The following is an 8,890-nucleotide window of genomic DNA, read 5'->3' on the forward strand; positions in this document are numbered from 1 at the left end:
CTTCCTTCGGGCACCACCACCCCGACGCAGCACAGAGGAGCTCGGCACCCCAACGCGGCGCCCCCACGGTGCCTGAACCCCCCCAAAACCCCCTCATATCCCCCCCCAAAAAACATCACATCCCCCAAATACCCCCTCATATCTCCCTAAATCCCCTCATATCCCCCCAAAATCCCCCTATACCCCTCCAAACCCCCCATATCCTCATAAAATCCCCTCACACCCCCCAATACCCCCTCATATCCCCCGGAATCCCCTCATACCCCCCCAAAACCCCCTCATATTCTTCCAAACCCCCCATACCCCCCAAAACCCCTCACACACACCCCAAACCCCCTCATATCCTCCAAAACCCCCTCACACCCCCCCAAAAACCCTTCACATCCCCCTAAAACCCCCCCATATCCCTTAAAAAACCCCTCACATCCCCTCAAACCCCCCCCATACCCCTCCAAAACCCCCTCACATCCCCCCATATCCCCTCACGGGGCCTCCCCCCCCACCCCCGCCACAGCCCCGGCCGCCCCGTGAGGAGCCGTTGGTGGCCGTTGGGGACCGTTGGGGACCGTTGGGGACGGGGGCCGGGACCGTTGCGGGGCCCTCCCCGCCTTTGTGCCCGCGGCCTCCCCGGGGCCCGGCCCGCTGTCAGCCGCCACCCGCCCCACCGCCGCCGCCCCGGTGCCGTACCGTGCGGCTCCGCCATCCTCCCGCGGCGCTCTCCGCAACGCTCCCCCCCTCCCTTCCTCGCCTCACAACACCGGCCCCGGCGGCCCCGCTCCGTGCGCCCCGAGCCGTCACGGGACTCCCCGCCCACGGCCCTCCCGCCCGCCGCACCACGGGGGCGGGCGCGGCGCGGCGAGGCCCCGGCCGATGGCTTCCAGGTCACGGCGCCGCCGCCATCTTGGCGCCGGGCGGAAGCGGCCCTCGTTGCCCCTGGAGACGGCGCCGGCTCCTAAAAAAAAAAAAAAAAAAAAAAAAAAAAAAGCCCAAAAGCAACGGGTGTTTGGGCACAGCCCTGCAAGATGTTGTTTTGGAATCTGCACACGTGAAATAGTTAATGTGGTGCCCTCCTGCTGGAGGCTGAGCTCCAGCACCAGCCTCCAGCAGTGCTGCTGCTTCTCCCAAAGCCTTCCCAGACACAGACCCGATGTAAAAGACAGACACCACAGTCAGGATCCCTAAATTATTAGCGAAGGTTTCCCTCAGCTTCAGAGCACTCCTGTTATTGGCCAATATGTTGAACCTGGTGGTATGGTGGCTGAGCACTTCTCCTTAGGAGAGCTCCACAGGCAGCAACTAGTAGTTTCGTGGTCTCTGTTTCCCTAAAAAACTGTACAACCATGAGAGGATCTTGAATTACTGCAACAAAATTAATGAGCATTTCATAACCTGCATGTGTGCACGATCTGAATGAAGGTTTCGCAGGCAAATTCATTTGGGCATTGCCTCACTGAAACGCTTGGCTTTGCAGCCCTAGTAATGGTCCTTCCACACACGTAATACTCCCTGGCTTCCCAAAGGGACAGCTGTCATTACAGGATCACAAAACATCACAACCCTTCCCTGGGTCATCAGCAGTGCTGGTACCTTGAGGTGCCCAACACAGACCTCTGCCCCTTTCACTCACAGAGGCGGAGGACAGCAGACTGTTATCCTCCACCTAGACCAGCACTGGAGAGGGATGAGTCCTGGAATTTGGACTATTCACTGGGTACATATGACCATTCCTAAGGCTATTTAGTATTTACACAGTTGTTCCAAGCATGTTTCTACAAAGCAGTGTGATTTATTGGGAGCTAGATCTTACACAATGAACCAAAATAAAGCAATTAATTAGTTAAGCTTGCTTAAGCTGACCACGAGATCAATACAGCAACTTCAGAATCATCTTTGCCTGAATTCAGACACCTCTGATATAACAGCCCTGCTTGCTTTTTCTTAATTTAGTAGCTGCCAGACTAATGAATTGACCCTTTCTCTTTTGTTCATGTGGCCTTTTTACTACCTCCTCCCAACTGTAATTTTTTCTCTATCTCACTACAAGAAATCTCTCTCCTCCCCCAGGCAGGCAGTTGCTGCCGCCTTGTCCCAGGGCACTAAATTCTAGCTGTTTCTGGGGCAGACCAACAAGAGGCAAATTCTTGGCCAGCCACACCACAGTGAAGGCCAGCCTCAGGAAAGCTCTGCCCCATCGCCAGGGTGTCCCAGCAAGCACATCCCCTGTACCCCCATCCCCAAGCTTTCCCTTCTGCCCAGCTCACAGCTCTCCCTGGTGCTCCGCTCCCTCCCCTCTGCCTGTACCCGATCAAGGCTTTCAGACTCGATCACCTGCCTCTCCTTTCTTAGCCTCCAACGCTGCCTCCAGCTTCAGTTCCCCATGCCTTGCTCAGTCTCTTTTGGCCAGTTCTTCATCCAACTTCCTATCCCCCTGACTTTGGTTGTACTGACAAACTGAAATCTGCCATGGCTTCGGTCCCTCCCCTGCTGTCAGTTCCTCGCACAGCCAGTCTCAGCATGAAACTCCTCTAATTCCCAGTTTCGCTTTCTTTGTGCATCTCAGCCTCCTTCCATCGCACCAAAGCTCCAAATTCCCAGTCTTAGGCTTTGCCTTCCTCCCTTCTACACCTCAGCCTACCCAGGCCTTCCTGCCTTGCCCTATTCATTTCCCTTTTCTTGAGCCATCGGTTTACCAGAGGCTTGGCTTCGATCTCTTACCCAAGGCTTGCAACATGTCCCGCTGCTCTGTGGGAGAGAAGCATGCTTTGAAGGCTGATGGCATGATGAACACCGTTTCATTTTGTGAGCGTCACACTGATCACAGAAATAGCATATGACTTCAGCGCTGCTTTTCTGTCTTCACCTTGAACGTAATCTTGGCTCTACTGCCTTTATCACGGGTATACAGAGAGTGGGGAGGCTGGAAGAGTTGGCACAGCTGAGGAGCTGAAGGGGAGAGAAGAATGGTGCGAGGCACAGGAGCTGTGCCTGGGGAATGGACGTGGACACCCAGAGCCATTGGCAATGTCCAGCAGCCAGCGCTGTGACAGAGCAGCCAACAACAAGATCCGTCGCATCTGAGAGAGACACTGCCCCTCCAGAGCAAAAGCTTCTGCTGTTGCAATACAAAGAAGGATACAAAGAAGGGGAACCTCAAAATGTGGTTCTCAGTTAAGGGCTGCAGTACTGTAAGACGTTGCTATTTTTAACGCCTGTTCCTTTTCTGCGTTCAGTCAGGTCTGCTTACTTGAGGGACAAAAAGTTATTTTTGCTTTTTTGCCTCCCGTTGGTTCTACAGAGCAAACACGCACATGGGAAGAGGATGGAGTTTGGTTACGGTGCCTGTGTTCTCAAAACCGAGCAGCAGCATGACTCAAAAGTTGTGAAACTGTCAAGTAAAACATGGCTCTGGGCCTGCCAGCCTTACCTTTGAACTCGTTAGGAACCTATCTGGTAGCAAGGTTTCAGATGCGCTTCCCAGGTCCTACAAGGGCTTCTCCAGGAGGAAAGGCAGGACACACCGACCCTGAAATGGCACATCCAGAATGCCAGGCATGAGAGGAGTTTCCCATATTTACCAGTATGCACACCGACTTTTTCAAGTCTGTGCTGTGTCCTAACTGCCCCAGGCTGGCAGGTCTTCGGTTTATTTAGTGCAAGGGGAAACTGCAAATCCAGCCGGCTATCAAGCAAGCTAATCTTCACTTACACAAACGGAGAGTCAACCAGTTCAAACAATTTATCTTTCAAAGTCAACACTACAAACAAGAGAAACAAGCGAGAGCTTTTTCATTCACAACAGACAATAAACTGTATTTTTGTAGTGTAGATTTCGAGGCAGGATAGTATCAGCTGCTAGAAACTCCTACTTTTCTCTAGTGAAAGACACGGCAAATTAAAGGCTTCGGTTGTCTGTACTTTGAAAAGGGAGAGAGGCTGGAATGAAAACTCGCTTAAACTGAAACAGATGCTGATTATTCCAGCTCCAGTCAGGCTATCCATAAAGAAACCAACATTTCTTGACTTCATTTGATTCTTCTGCTACTTGCAGATCCATTTCTGACATCCCAGGAGATGCCACAAGGACAAAGCAGGATCCAATAGGACATGCGGTGCTGTAGTGGACAAGGCTGTGGGTCTGCAGCACCTGAATTGTGGTGGGCACCCTGCCTACCACTAACCCCCAGCATAAGTCCCAAAACTAGGGGGCAGGAGGGGGTGGGCATTCACAAATCTACTTGAAAACTACAGAGGTTAAGCTCCATTCGTAGTCGAAATGATAAGCCTGTGTTCAGGCACTCTGAATCATGTTCTGAAGAAATCACTTTTTCCATTGACCTCATAGGGACCCTGGGGAGTTGAGCTTTCCAAGGGAAAAGCCACTTCCTCCCCGGGAAAGTGCGTTCAAGCCTGATGTGGCCCTGGGCTCCCCAGCTCCTCGCCCGCTGCGCTATGCTGTTGGGCTCCGATGCCGCACGAGCACCGCAGGTCTGCGTGCCTGCAGGTGGTACACGGCATCTCCTGCCCCTGTACCTGTTCCACTTGGCTCCCGCGTCAGACTTCTAAAACTGGCTGGCACCAATACCCTGGCTGAGCTTTCGTTTGCACTGCGTGTCATTTCTTGCCTTCAAAGGTCCGTGAAGATTAGCACCAGGCTGACGGGTAGGGCACGGAATGCAGGAACACGAGTGAGAAAGCCCGAGTTTTCCCCTGCTGAACTTCATAAAAGGCCAAGTCCTGCCTCTGCTCCACACAAAAGAGGGAGCAGACTTCACTTCCCCATTGTCCTCGGTGATCGTCCAGTCCCCCAGAGGCACAACGGTGTGGCAGCGCAGCCTGTGCTTCAAAGGGAGAGCCGGGAGCCAAGCAGCTCTGTACCCTTATCGTTTTCAGCTGATAAAGGTGTGAAGCCGAGGGAAAGAAGCTCTCGCAGAAGCCAAGAAAGGGGAAAGGTCTCAGGGAGTGGTGGCCCTGGGAAGGTCGAACATTTTATTACATGTTTTTCTTCAGAAGTAATCTTAAGAAAAACAACTCGGCTGTGTCCTAAAAGTGACTGGGAGTGGCAGCATATCCATGCTGAGCTGTGTAAAAAGCCAGCTGCCCCATGCCCAGGCAAGTATCACTGCCAGCAGGTTAACCAAGGCCAGAGGCAGCAGCAGTTTTGCTTGGGATTGCATCGTGTCACGGCTGCAGGCTCTGCTGTCTGAAATGTGGAAGAAGATGAAGATCAGCAAGTACCCCGAAAAACAACAACAAAACAAAACAAAAAAACTACAACAACCTCTTCCCTCAAAAAACAAACAAAACCAACCTTAATTCACGGTCTCTCAAAGAGAAAGATTTTCTTTAAAAGGTATTTGGGAAGGGAAAATTGAGTTGGAATAAAATATGTGCCTGTTGGTCTTAATAGCTTCAGCTCTGCTATCTATTTTCTCTCCCTCTTCCAGACTGTCAGCAGGGACTGAGTGTTCTTCTGGAGCCAGGGATGGATTTCCTGAATGGTGACAAATAGCAGTAAAGCCTGAAGTCAATTCCACAGTGAAATCATTATATAAATTGCTCTTTCCTGCAGGAAAGAGATGGATGAAAAATAAAACAAATCAGAAAATAGTATGAAATGAGTAATCTTACGGTTATGGGAAGCCAAAAGCACAGCCCCAGAAACGACGCTGGCTCTGCCAGGCAGCTAGGCATTGTACGGAGCACACCTGTGAATGAAAATTTCGGCTGAGGATTTATGAAAAAAAGAAAAGTCCTGAAAGCAAGATTTATTCAAGCACACGGTGATCTTCCAAAAGGACATCATGAAACTCCCTTTGCCTAGAGACAGGAAAACTAGTCTAGGGAGAATGCCAGCAACCCTAATATTTACCGTTGGTGCAGTAACACAGAGTTGCTTGATCCCAATTATGTGTGCTGGGCGCTGTACAAAAAGGTTGCTCTGGTTCAGAGACAGAAGACTGAGAATAGGACCAGAAAAATGGCATGCGCTTATTTGTCGCAGACACGGGGAGCATGAGGAAAGGAAAGCAGTCAACATGCTGCCAAGTTTTTTTATAGACCATACGGACAAGGAGAGATCTCTGCGAGATGATTTCTTTTTTCAACACACACATTAATAACGGGTTTGTTGCAGGCTTGGAGGAAGCAGAGAGGTGTTTGAAACTGTCAGAAGAGGGCAGTGAGACTGGTCAACACAGGCTGATCCAAGGACAGAGCTGATATCCTGATAATAAGCTAAAACCCATCAGTAGGAATGGGCTAGGGAAAGAAGGCTCTTGGAGATGAAGGCGTTTGGCGTAGAAGAATAAAGAGAGCTAGTAGCCAGAAAAGGAAGAGGTGGCACAGACAAAGTGACAGGCTAAGAACAATCCTGCATTGTGAGGACAAGGGCTTGGTTATTCACGGGTTTTCTTTCCCCTTCTTGTTTCTCAAGGGGCAGAGCGGAGTTTGAAAGGAGAACAATACAATCATCTGACTGTGTTAAGAGATTTATGGCCTGAGTTTACCATGTGTTAAAATATTGATTCTGTCTCTAACATATGCTTTAGACATTTACATTATTTTTTTTTCTGCATAGAAGGCTGGCTTCTACGTACAAAAGCTGGGACTTCAAAGTAGGATCCAGTGATGCTGGGTAAATACAAAGTGACGTAAGCGAAGCGCAAGTCTCGGATTTTTTCCACTCAATTAAATAAAGATAGCAAGAGAGACACTAAGCAGTGTGTGGCAGTGAGAAGCTGGAATAATTAAACAATAATATGACAGACGGTGCATTTACGGGCAATTACAGCATGCCTCTGCTGGCACTTGAAGGCACAAGGCCAAAGACTTAAGCGATTCAAACCACACAAGTAGAGCGGTAACCTCCTGGAAGTGCCAGCCTGGGCCTGGCAGCCCAGAGCGGGGCTTTTACGGAGCAGTGAGGCAGGCAAAAGGCTCCGCTTTTACCGGGCGTTATGGCTAGAGAGAAAACAGAAAGAGCAGCTGGACAAAAAGCTGTTTCTGTGTCCCTTGGATAACTTGTGTGTGCCCAGCAGTGGAAGACAAACCTGCACGCTGAGCGAGGACGTCTCCTTCGTGGTGGACTCGGGAACAGCACCACGTCACACAGCAGAGTTAAAGCCGTAACATTCAGCAAAGTGAACCAAAAGAAATCACTCGTCTGTCAGCTGCCTTCCAAAAACAAGGACTGGGTTAAACATCATGCTCTGGAGGCATTTGTGGTTCCCCCAGGGAGTCACCGAGGCTTTCTGCTCCCGGGACAGCAGCACCACCCTCCCCCTGCTGCCTGGACGGTGGGCTCTGCACCCTCTGGTACCACTCAGCACCTTAGGGGGACAACGGCATGAAATCTACACACCTGTACCTTCATAAGCACTTGTATGAATTATTCAACACGCGTTAGCCAGGCTGGTGCACTGCATTTCTGACCCCATCAGCACATGCAGAGGTGAGACAAGCTCTAAATGTTTGGAAAAGAAGAGAGGGATCTGCCTGGAAAGCAAACACAGACAGGTGTTGTTAAAAGCGTCTTAAACTGTCAACAAAGCACTTACTTAAACTTAGCACTGAGAGATGGGCAATTCTCATGAAAGCAGGGATATTTTTAAACCCGCCGTGTCTGGAGTTACATGGCTATACGGGACTCTCAACCGGAGTTTTGTTTTTAAAGGACTCAATTCCAGACTTTCTTGTTGTATGAAAAAAAATGGAAAACATGAACTTGAAAGGCTCAAAAAACAGAATACAAATAAAAAGCATTTAAAATGTATAAAGACAAAAAACAAGCCTCGTAAACAAATGGAACCGGCCATATTGCTTCACCTACATGTTTTGGGTTCTTTTCTTCTCCTTGGTAAGAGAAGATATTTCTCAAGACTTAAAATAAGTGTTGTTTTGTATCTGCAGGGCTTTCAGCAAGCGGCTGCCACGTTATGAAACTCTCCGGATTCCAGCAATGCACATCTCTGCTGCCTGCTGTACTCAGAATATCTGGGAAGAGGAGGAGGAAAACAAGCTTATCATTTATAAAATTATTGCTGGTTTTGTGGTTGTGAGGCTTTCTGCAGCGTACAAGAATAACTTGTTTGCGACATCAGTACAACGAGGATGGAACCAAGTGCGTTGTCCTTGTCTGGGGTGGTGCTCTCACACCGGCAAAGAAGGCCTTTTCCAACCAACCTGAGTGATTCTACGATTCTGTGATCTGAAGGCCGAGTCTCAGCACTTTAAAAAGCCACACGCAGTGAGGGCACAACTTGAGATGTGGGTATCACCACACAGCCCTGCTCCGAGTTCCCCACACACGTGGGTGCCACCTTTAACTATGCTTCCCTTTGCAGAATAAGACCAGGTAATTGAAAAACTCACGTCTTTTGTTGTTGTTCTTCCAACAAGAGCAGAACTAGGTCCTACGTGCCATGCTTTCCCCTCCTGCTGACAGTGGTTGTCACAACTCTAGTGAATGAATGCTGGCCTGACTCAAAGCTAAGCCCATCACTGCTTGTAAAGCACCCTGAAAGGGGAGACACCAAGCTCCAGACAATGCCCATGCCTCTCTCCTCTCTCTCATCCAGTCCTTACAGTCCTGAAGATGGCAACTGTGTTTTTTCCCCAATGGAAAGAGGTGTCTTAAAAGCAGACTTACCGGAGACTGCTGACAGCAATCCCCACAGCCACTCCACTCTCAGTGCTATCAGTTTATAGACAGGCTGCCAAGCTGGCATTTGACTAGCTAAGAGAATGGATTTAGCATGAAGCCAGATTCCACTTCTCAGTCACTAAAACACTCAAGTAACAACCCGAGTTGGCCATTGTTTCCTGCCACCAAGCAAACAAACCTCGCTGGCAGGAAAACTGTCTTGGGAAAGTGATTCCCTACGTGACCGAG

General features: G+C 49.8%; 1 protein-coding gene across 1 annotated transcript in view; it reads right to left on the bottom strand.

The window, feature by feature from the left end:
- SHOC2 (SHOC2 leucine rich repeat scaffold protein) overlaps positions 1-868 on the bottom strand; it is a 63,101-nt gene extending 62,233 nt beyond the window's left edge. Inside the window, exon 1 of the mRNA XM_082764722.1 lies at positions 688-868. The gene's annotated coding sequence lies outside the window, so the exon portion shown is untranslated. The remainder of the gene's footprint in view (positions 1-687) is intronic.
- Between the last annotated feature and the right edge of the window lie 8,022 nt (positions 869-8,890).

The sequence above is a fragment of the Aythya marila genome (assembly GCF_965140915.1).
Source record: "Aythya marila genome assembly, chromosome: 7".
Taxonomy (NCBI): Eukaryota; Metazoa; Chordata; class Aves; order Anseriformes; family Anatidae; genus Aythya; species Aythya marila.